Below are 11,314 nucleotides of genomic sequence, written 5' to 3'. Positions count from 1 at the left end.
CTAATCCCAATCCCATGATACTGCAGGAAAGGCAAAACTAGGGGGACAGTGAGAGTCTGTGGCTGCCGGGAAAGGGGCGAATACAGAGCACGGAGCACTGTTTAGGGCCGTGCAACCATTCTCCGATGTCACGGTGGGTACACGCCACCATTCATTCAAACCCACAATGTACAAGGCCGAGAGCGAATCCGAGTGACCCGGACAACGCTGGGCGATGACTGAACGGCGCGGGCAGGCCGGCTGGAGCCCGTTCCCCATGTGGGGATGCTGGTAACGGGAGGAGCTGGGTAGGTGCGAGGCTGGGCGTACACAAGAAACCTGCGTCCTCCACTTCCGTCTCTCACAGCTGCTGTGACTCCAGAAACAAACAGACCATCACTGTGAGTGCAGCCTGCGGACAAGGGACAGTGCAGGGGAAGAGGAGGCTGGAGGAGCCGGGAGCCAGGCTGTGCCGAGGGACACTGGGACATCTGACTTTTTACTGCTGGGGGCTGCCTGCTTCGCGGCGTCCCTGGCCTTGAGCCACGGGATGCCGGAGCTTATCCCAGCCTCCCATGCCTGGGACAACCCAAAATGTCTCGGGAAAAGACTCCCCTGGCTTAGAGCGGCTGGTATAGGGCCGCACCGTGACCACACTGAAGGTCTGGATCGCAATGGTTTTAAATGTATTCCCAAGCCGGGGAGCAGGGATGAGATGGCCTGGTGAACACTTAACGTTACCTTCTCTCGTGTATGGGGAGGGCACAGCAGAGGCAGGGAGCTCTCACGCTGGCTGTGTCCCAGAGGAGAAAGGCGACTGGCTTAGCCTCGCTGTTTAAAGTGAGGAACCGAGGCAGTAGGGTCTAGCTGCGGTCTGTGGTGGAGCTGGCCAGACTTAGCATGCTCTGGACCGGCCGGTGCTGGGAGTGGGTCATGCGTGGAGACCCTGTCAACAGTACTCTCTCTGTCTCTACATGTGTTTCCTCTCTCTCCCTTTCTCTCATGGAATAAATAAATAAATAAAAGCAATTTCAACAGAGTGGTGGAAGAAGAGCTCGAACGAATCAGGATAGAAAGTGAATGAGGAAGGAGAGACAGCAAATATGAAGAGCTCTTGGAAATTTCTAATGCAAAAGGAAACAAAACTAGGGAGTGGCTAAGGGGGTCACAAGCTGGTGAAGAGGGTGGTTTAAGGGAGGTGCTTTACTCAGCTGAGGCATGAGGAGGGCAAAACAGAACGGGATTCCTCTCTCACTCCGCCGTGAGCAGTCTGAGGCTAGTAAGATGGCACTGTCAAGGTCACTCAGACACCCGCTTCCGGACCCCGTCCCAAGGCTCGCACCTGCCGGGACACAGCATCCCAGCTCTATGTTAGCACCACATACTCCCAACTGCACAAAAGGGGAGAAAGTGGAAAGCCAAGAGCTTCCTTTCTAAGGCCGTGACCCAGAAATCTTGTACACCATTCTGTCCACATCCGTCTAGCCAGAGTTAGTCACATGCTCATGCTCTATGGAGAGGCTAGAAAATGCAGCCTCCAGCCAGGCCACCACGTGCCCAGCTACAGCCTGAGGGTCCAAGCCAGCCTAGAGTCACAGGGGCTGGCTGCCACAGAACCACTGCCTGGTTCTAGTCCCAGACCCAGTGATTTGAAAAACACACCAGGCATGTGTGCATGCGTGCCCAAAAATCCCGAAAGGAGGGAAAAGCGGTTGTGGTATAACCATTCCCTCCGGGGGTTGCTTTCCGGGAAAAGAAAGAAAACAAAAAAACATCAAAACAAAAAACCCAGAGGGTCCCATTGTTAAGAGGAAGCCGGAGGATGGCTTCTGGGAGACGGTTAGCAGTTACTGCTGCAAGTAACTCACGGTGCGCACCCCATGGAAAGAGCTGATCCAGAGAAGAGAGTGGTCCTTTGGGTAGAGTAACTGTGGGAATGCCCTACGAGCGGGAGTGAGGGCAGGCCGAGACTCCGATGCCTCGGGAGCAGGGTCACCTTGGTCACCTGTCACTTCTCACAATGCTTGACTTTTCAGAAGAAAGGCTGTCCCCGAAATCCATTTCTAGTGCATTAAAGTAACCCTTTCCCCTCCCTCCAGGAAGGCGAGAATCGCTCAGATGAGTTGCCCAAGCAGCTCTCCCTGCCCTGCCCGCCGACAGGCTCATCAGAGCTGTGGCTCCTCTCTCAAAGACAGAATGACCGACGACAGAGCTAGAGGGTGTCTACAAAGCTCCTTTCCCGCACGTTCCAGGTCAGTGCCCTCTCTTGCAGCACGGCCCATGTCCACGGCCAGATCACCCGTCTGCCTCCTTGCCTGCTGTCTTACAGCTCGTCTTCCAACGGAACGAACAGCCCCGAGGGCAGACTCAACGCCAAGTCTCCACAGCTCTTATCCACCGCATCGAGCCTGGAACAGGACGCGCAGACACACCTGTGAACTCTTCTCATCAGAAAAGGGATGTGGCCCCCTCGTCCTGGGTCACTGGGTGGACAGTAACGAGAAAGGCTGGTCAGGTCCTCCCTGGGGAGGCCAGTGGAAACTGGGCAAGTGCAAAATCAAGATCCTCCCTTCAAAAACATCAGGGCTGGTTCTACAGCTTGGTGACAAAGGGAGCCAGACCACACGGCCAACCGCACAGTTCAAATCCTGGCTCCAACGGCTTGAGAGACATGCTGGGTACACGAGTCCTAGCGGGATGGAGAGACAGAGAGGGGACTGCATGTGACCATGGACCCCGGGGGTGTTCTCTCCCTCACTGACTCTCTCTCTGGTGAGCCATGCTCTGGTTAAAAATAAAAAAAAATAAAAATCTGAAAATCACAGAATCCTGGAAAAATGAGGGACTTAGAGACCTCCAGTAGGACCCCTCATTTTACATATGAGGAAAACAAGGTTCGAATAACTAATTACTCGTCCAAACTCACAAACTGTTCACGGCACAGCTGCGGCAAACACCGGGTTGTCAGACTCCAGGGTCAAAACTCCCTTCTCCATTCAAAGTCACTTCCCTTGGTCTGCGCTTAGTATCTGGGCAACTACTGAACTTTACATTCTTTGAGATTTTTTAATAAAGAATGACTCCTCTTTTTTTATTATTAAATTTGAACAGAAAGAGAGAGAGAAACATAGAGAGAGGGAGTGAGAATGCAAGCTACCAGGTCCAGGACTCAAACCACAGTCAGCCATGTGGGAGTCCAGCACCTGAACCACGCACCTGCAGGCCCCATGCTTGGAAATTACTGAAAATGCTACTCATCCTTCAGCCACGTCTCTCTCCAAAGAAAGAGGAATAGGAACCACTGTCCCCGTCACTGAAGGGAATTAAAACAGTACAGACAGCCGAGGTCACTATTTCACTCGAGGATTCTCTCCAGAGCACAGCGTCTGCCTTTCCTAACACGTCACTTGAACATGCGACACTTATACCAAGGACGGGTCAGAGACGCCTTTTTCTCAGTGTTTTCTATCTCCACGACCGCCAAAGTAAATGGGTATTATAATCCACAGGAGAAAATAAGGTCGTGGGAACCAGCAGTTAGCGTAATGGCTATGTCGCTGGACTCCCACATAGTAGACCGCGGTTCACATCCCGGACCAGGTGGCTTAAAAAACTCACGCTGGGCGCGTGTGCGTGCGTGCCCAAGATCCCGAGAGGAGAATGGAGAAGGGATTGCGGCGTGACCATCCCCCCTGGGGGGTGATTTCTCGCTTTCTATCTCTCTGTCTCTCTCTGTCTGTCTGGCGAGCGCACATGCCCTACAGCGATCTGTCTCTCTCTGTCTGTCTGGCGAGCGCACATGCCCTACAGCGAAAAAGAAAGAAAGAAAGAAAGAAAGAAAGAAAAAAAAAAAAAAGAAAATAAGGTTGTAAATAGATATATGGCCGTGAACCAAGAAAACCACGTATCTCTGAAAAACAGAATTTGACCTGCATTCTGAATACACTGGTTCACGTCTTTTTCACAAGAAATTAAACCAAATACTTAATTTCTCCCTTCCTTCCAAAATCACCCTTAGATGACAGGGCAGGAGCTGGAGAGTGGAGCAGCGGTGAAACGCAGAGCTCTGAGAGGCTGACCTACTTGGGCAGGGTCCCGGTTCACATCCGGAAACCTCCCGGAGCCTGTCTGGCATGCACGTGCACGATTCGGGGCTGAGGCTCGCTCGGGTGACCGGTGGAGGCAAGCCTGCCTCTCTCTCTCTCACACACACACTCGTGGAAGAGAGAAATAAACTTTAAAAAAAAAAAGAAAGAAAGAAAACTAGGCCAGTCCACGGCCCGGCAGCTGAGGCAGCTGGATGCCACATGGTCAATCACACGGCTCAAGTCCCAGACCCAGCAACGGGAAAAACACACCAGGCAGGTACACGCACATGTCCAAACTCTCGCGAGGAGAAGCGGAAGAGACTGGGCCGGCAGCATATCCCACTGCGGGGAGCTTTCTTGCTTCCTTCCTTCCTCTCTCTCTCCCCCACCACCCCCGTCTCTCTCCCTCTCTCTCTCCAGTGAGCACACATCCTCTCACAAATTAAAAAGAAAAAAAAAAAGGAAAGAAGCCATTGTCCAGAAATGCTATAAACTGTAAATTAAATCCTCACTCCCCTGGAGAACATTGGTGCTCAACCTCCCTCTCTCCAGACAGGAGTCTCTGATTTTGTTTGTTTTGAACACAAAAGACAATAATGTCCCAACTTCATAGTGGATCTTCCTTAGGCCTCTACTTTTTTTAAGTATATTCATTCCACAAGCAAGAGGGACAAAGAGTGAGCACCCCCAGTGGGCCCCGTCCCCAGCCAGGCCACCGATGACGCGATGATGCGGGTCAGCCCCGCAGAGCACCGCACTCCACCGCCGTCCATTCTGCCGCTGTCCCACGTCCAGCCCCAGGCCTGGCTTCTTGAGGTGCTCCATGCGGAACTGGGCAGTTCTCCAGGGCTGCTGCTCTATGGCTTATGGAAGGGCCCGCCTCCTCCATCCCATTGTTCCCAGGACAGTGTGGGGACATTAATCTCCTCCGGGTCACCCACTGCACTTAGGTCCCACCCAAGGTCTCCATGAAACCACAGCATCTGTAGGACCGTAAGAGCCACAGCAACCCCACGGCAACCCCAGTTCTGTGTTTACCCCATCAGAACAATGGCCTTTTTTCATTTGCTCACCCTTTGTTTGGGATTAATGTTAAATAAACCTGCATTTGAAACTGAGACGCACACTCAGTTTCCCAATCGTAAGATAACTTAAACCGAACCCTGAGAAAGCAGCTTAGTATCAGTCTCTACGTAGCAAACTAGGTCTATCTTTAGGAAAAAACCTTAGCTTATGCTTCCAGCTCTGGAAAGGATGTTACAGAGATGTTAATGAAAGTCATAGAGAAGACTTAGCATATAACACACACATTGGAAACATTATCTAACCCTGGCCTAATTAAAGTGGGTTTTTCTCACATATCTTTCTCAAAAAAATTTTGAAAAAGGGGGGGGAATCAGTACCAAAATAGAAGTGGTATTTAAATTCAACTTGTAAACATAAGGACACTACCAGGAAATGATCAAGAACCAGGCCCTATGAGAAACAGAGCAGGGGTACCTTTCCGCCCACTCCTTATTATCTGCAGTAAGGTGACCAAATCACAACAGGGCCGCCCTGTGCATCGGGAGCCGGACCCGGTATGCCTGACCATGGTTCACATCCCAGGCAGGTCGGCTTGAAAGACACTGGGGGACCAGCAGGTGGCATGATGGCTAAGGCACTGGACTCCCACATGGTCAGCCATGGTTCAAGTCCCGGACCTGGCAACTTGCTTTCTCACTTTCCCTCTCTCCCTCTCTCTCTTTGGTGAGCATATGTGTCCTACAGCAAATTAAAAAGAATACTAAATAAAATTAAATATTTTTATTAAAATAAAAAGAAATAAAAACACACCAGGCATGTATGTCCCAAATTCGGATAGAAGGAAGAAATGGCAGGCAAAGGGTCTGTGAGATGAGCGTGCCCCCCTGGGGAAGGGGTGCTTGCTCTCTCTCTACCTCTGGCAGGTGCACACGCCCTCTGACAGTAAGAAATCAAATAAAAGCACGGAACATTTTACAGGAAATGTCTCAAGTTGTTCCACCCGTTGGCTGTTAAGTAATGGTCTCAGTAAAGGAGAGAGTTCCGTAACTAGCTGCGTGCCGGCAGGAGCAGGGCCCTATCACCTGGGCACACAGGTGCACACGCTGCTGGAGGCATTTCCTCAGACCGGCATTCAGAATCGGCACCTTCTCTCACCTTCAGAGTGCCTGCCATGTTATATGCCCGATGCCACGCTAAGCCTGCCATGTATCATCTCAGTTAATCCTCGCTAAGCCTTCTAGGTGGACGCCGCTGCGACTCCCGGGCCACAGAGGTGGCACCCGAGGCACCGAGACGTTAACCCCTTTGTCCAGGAGCTATGTCTGTACACACCACAGCTGGCATGTGGGCCCGAGTCTGCCCAGCTCAGCGCAGTATCTCCTCGCCCGTTACTGCCACGGCAGGAGTAACATCCCGCTGTTGAATTATCTAAAGCAAAAGATGTCAAGTCTTAAGAGTTTGCCAACTTTATGTAAAAGACCAGATAACACACATTTCAGGTTTCGTCGCCTGTACTCCACCAACTGCTGCCCCGCCACGCAGCCAGAGAGCATACTGACCACCCAGTGACTGTTCCTGTCACACTTCAGTTAGGGACGCTGACACCTGAGTTTTACATAATCTACTTACCTAAATAATGGGACGTCATGAAATACCCTTTTCCATTTTTCCCAACCATTTAAAAATCATTCTAACTGCATGACCCATTCCAGAATAGGCTGCAGGCCAGCTGGCCTGTAAGCTGTATTCTGCCCCCTCCCCCCCATCTTAAATAATGCAAAAGACAAGACCAGGAGATGGCGTAATCTTGACATCAGTGGACTCCGGCATAGTAGACCACAGTTCCAGTCCCAGACTTGGCGGCTTAAAACTCTCGTCGTGCATGCCCAAAATCCTGAGAAGAGAATGGAGAAGGGATAGTGGCATGGCCATACCCCCTAGGGAGTGATTTCTCACTTTCTATCTCTCTGTCTCTGTCTCTCCAGTGAGCTCATGCGCACTAGAGCAAAAAACTCTCTTAAAAATAAATAAATAAATACAAGAGACACAGTATATTTTTAATACTAGAGTTCTCATAAATCCTAACTTGTACTCTCTTTGGTATTTTGAACTCAAAGTCTCAATAAACTTCACCTGTCCTACAATAAATAATAATTTCAAAGAATACAAAACTGTGAGTCCCACATATGGGTTTCCTGAAGAGACAGAATCACAGAATTTTGGAACTTGGAAAAAAACCTAACACATTCTCATTCCTCATCTGCGTTTTTAAATTACTGTTAAAACAGTTTGCCAGGCCAATTTTCCAGGTGAACCAGGCCTGTCATTAACACTGAGTACACACAAATAGCGATGCCTTGTACGTATCCGAAGTTCCTCAAAGCAGTTGTTGTCCCTTGAACGCAACCCCTCTCATCCCGTCTGATACACAAGAAAAACAAGCTCAGGAATGTAAAGAGATGCACAAGGAAGGTACGTGCCCACCACGATCGAGTGCCACCGCTGTGACTTCTGACTAACTGCACGGACATCCCATCTCACATCCACAGCTAAGTCCTACAACTCCTCGGGCATATTAGTCTTTAAAAGTACAGCTAAGTTTGGTTCATTTTCCTTTTGTTAGTGCAGGCCTAGGTGGGGGGAGGGGGCACCACTAGCCCCGGACACCTAGTAAATGTGTCCACCACGGTTGACAGTGCTCCTGTGCATGATGTGACACACTGCAGGACAGCTAAATAAAATTAAATATTTTTATTAAAATAAAAAGAAATAAAAACACACCAGGCATGTATGTCCCAAATTCGGATAGAAGGAAGAAATGGCAGGCAAAGGGTCTGTGAGATGAGCGTGCCCCCCTGGGGAAGGGGTGCTTGCTCTCTCTCTACCTCTGGCAGGTGCACACGCCCTCTGACAGTAAGAAATCAAATAAAAGCACGGAACATTTTACAGGAAATGTCTCAAGTTGTTCCACCCGTTGGCTGTTAAGTAATGGTCTCAGTAAAGGAGAGAGTTCCGTAACTAGCTGCGTGCCGGCAGGAGCAGGGCCCTATCACCTGGGCACACAGGTGCACACGCTGCTGGAGGCATTTCCTCAGACCGGCATTCAGAATCGGCACCTTCTCTCACCTTCAGAGTGCCTGCCATGTTATATGCCCGATGCCACGCTAAGCCTGCCATGTATCATCTCAGTTAATCCTCGCTAAGCCTTCTAGGTGGACGCCGCTGCGACTCCCGGGCCACAGAGGTGGCACCCGAGGCACCGAGACGTTAACCCCTTTGTCCAGGAGCTATGTCTGTACACACCACAGCTGGCATGTGGGCCCGAGTCTGCCCAGCTCAGCGCAGTATCTCCTCGCCCGTTACTGCCACGGCAGGAGTAACATCCCGCTGTTGAATTATCTAAAGCAAAAGATGTCAAGTCTTAAGAGTTTGCCAACTTTATGTAAAAGACCAGATAACACACATTTCAGGTTTCGTCGCCTGTACTCCACCAACTGCTGCCCCGCCACGCAGCCAGAGAGCATACTGACCACCCAGTGACTGTTCCTGTCACACTTCAGTTAGGGACGCTGACACCTGAGTTTTACATAATCTACTTACCTAAATAATGGGACGTCATGAAATACCCTTTTCCATTTTTCCCAACCATTTAAAAATCATTCTAACTGCATGACCCATTCCAGAATAGGCTGCAGGCCAGCTGGCCTGTAAGCTGTATTCTGCCCCCTCCCCCCCATCTTAAATAATGCAAAAGACAAGACCAGGAGATGGCGTAATCTTGACATCAGTGGACTCCGGCATAGTAGACCACAGTTCGAGTCCCAGACTTGGCGGCTTAAAACTCTCGTCGTGCATGCCCAAAATCCTGAGAAGAGAATGGAGAAGGGATAGTGGCATGGCCATACCCCCTAGGGAGTGATTTCTCACTTTCTATCTCTCTGTCTCTGTCTCTCCAGTGAGCTCATGCGCACTAGAGCAAAAAACTCTCTTAAAAATAAATAAATAAATGCAAGAGACACAGCATATTTTTTATGCAAGAGTTCTCATAAATCCTAACTTGTACTCTCTTTGGTATTTTGAACTCAAAGTCTCAATAAACTTCACCTGTCCTACAATAAATAATAATTTCAAAGAATACAAAACTGTGAGTCCCACATATGGGTTTCCTGAAGAGACAGAATCACAGAATTTTGGAACTTGGAAAAAAACCTAACACATTCTCATTCCTCATCTGCGTTTTTAAATTACTGTTAAAACAGTTTGCCAGGCCAATTTTCCAGGTGAACCAGGCCTGTCATTAACACTGAGTACACACAAATAGCGATGCCTTGTACGTATCCGAAGTTCCTCAAAGCAGTTGTTGTCCCTTGAACGCAACCCCTCTCATCCCGTCTGATACACAAGAAAAACAAGCTCAGGAATGTAAAGAGATGCACAAGGAAGGTACGTGCCCACCACGATCGAGTGCCACCGCTGTGACTTCTGACTAACTGCACGGACATCCCATCTCACATCCACAGCTAAGTCCTACAACTCCTCGGGCATATTAGTCTTTAAAAGTACAGCTAAGTTTGGTTCATTTTCCTTTTGTTAGTGCAGGCCTAGGTGGGGGGAGGGGGCACCACTAGCCCCGGACACCTAGTAAATGTGTCCACCACGGTGGACAGTGCTCCTGTGCACGATAGCACACAGTGCAGACCAGCTGATGGGAGAGCACTGTCGAGTCACCTGAAGAGAGACAAGCAGTCACCGTAAAACGTCTTGGTGTGGCAGAGGCAGAGGGTGGAGCTGAGTGTATTGCTATGAAAATCTCAGCCCAACTGCAGAAAAGCTTCTGAAGGCTGCAGTGGGGTTGGGAGAAGGAAAGACAAGGGACCTAAGGACTGGAATCCGAACCAACTTCAAAGGCTCTCGCGCAGTGGATCCTGCCTTGCTGGTTCTGAGTCTCTCCCCAGAAAACAAACCAGTTACATAACCAAAGGTTCTTCCAGAGAACATCCTTCCCACCCCACTCCCACAGTCTCTCCGCCGACCTGGCCCTGTCGCCCACCTCCAGGGGCAGGATCAACCAGGATGGGGCTCCCACCCTGGCGGCTGCAGGACAAGTCTCTGTCCAAAGTGCTGCTTTATTGCAAGGGCTGCTGCAGACCCGTGGGAAGATGACCGGCTTGGACGCATCCCCAGCCTCACATCACAGAGGCGCCACAGGGCATCCCCGCGTATCCAGACCCGACACCCCTGAAACTGGAAATCACAGCACCAGACACCTCATCCTCCAGGCGGCCCTGATAATGCACAGTGAGGAGGGCCTCGGAGCTGGAGTTCCAGCACCAACGAAGCTTCTGATAGCTTCACACTCAAGTCCAAAAAGCAAATGTCCACTCTGAGTGAGACGTCCACTTACCCAATAAGGAAAAGGGTAGCAATAAATCGTACCCACCACCACCTCAACATATTACGACAGTTACTGAAGCCAGCCAGCACGTTTCGGGGACTCCCTGAGCCACCGCACCCCAGCACCATTCTCGTCTCCCGAAATAAGCTCGACGTTGACAAAGCCATCATGTAGCTGACAAGTGACTCCCATTCGGACTGACTTAGAAGGGCTGAGCCCGTGCCAAATAAAACTCGGAGAGAATGGGAAGGAAGAGCGAGGCTGGCCACCACGCGGCCACTCGGCCCACCTGCCAGCATGCGAGTGCGGCGCAGTGCCCCGCGTTTCCGGAGCCAGCTGTCATTCTGCACGCAGACCCCAAGCATAATCACCCAAGTCCTTTCTCCTACAAGACAAGACGAAGCCCCACATCCTGGGGCGGGCCTCTCCGCCTCCACTGCCAGACCCAGCCACCCAAAGGGAGGTTAGAGAGGGCCAGGGCAGGACTAAGGCTAAGATCCGGTCTGCCCTTGGCTTCTTGCTGCTGTTTGGGAAAATCTTTAACATAAACATTTAATCAATCAACAAAATGAGAAAGGCAGGATTTGGGGGATGGCTGGGGCAGCAGGAGGGGAAGAGGCACTAGGTCAGCCCTGCCAATCGACACTGAAGGGAGTCAGGGTAGGGCCGCTCCATGGAGGAGCGTGGGTGTGGGGGAGGGGGTGGTCCCTGCTGGGGAGCCCAGGGGGGGGCAGGGCTGTCCCCGGGATGCCCTCGGGGATTCCGGGGGAGGGCAGGGGGCAGGGCTGTCCCTGTCGTCCGGGGAGGGGGGGGGGGCACAGGCGCC

The sequence above is a fragment of the Tupaia chinensis genome, unplaced genomic scaffold (assembly GCF_000334495.1).
Source record: "Tupaia chinensis unplaced genomic scaffold, TupChi_1.0 Scaffold000292_1, whole genome shotgun sequence".
Classification (NCBI taxonomy): Eukaryota; Metazoa; Chordata; class Mammalia; order Scandentia; family Tupaiidae; genus Tupaia; species Tupaia belangeri.
This window is presented reverse-complemented; position numbering follows the sequence as displayed.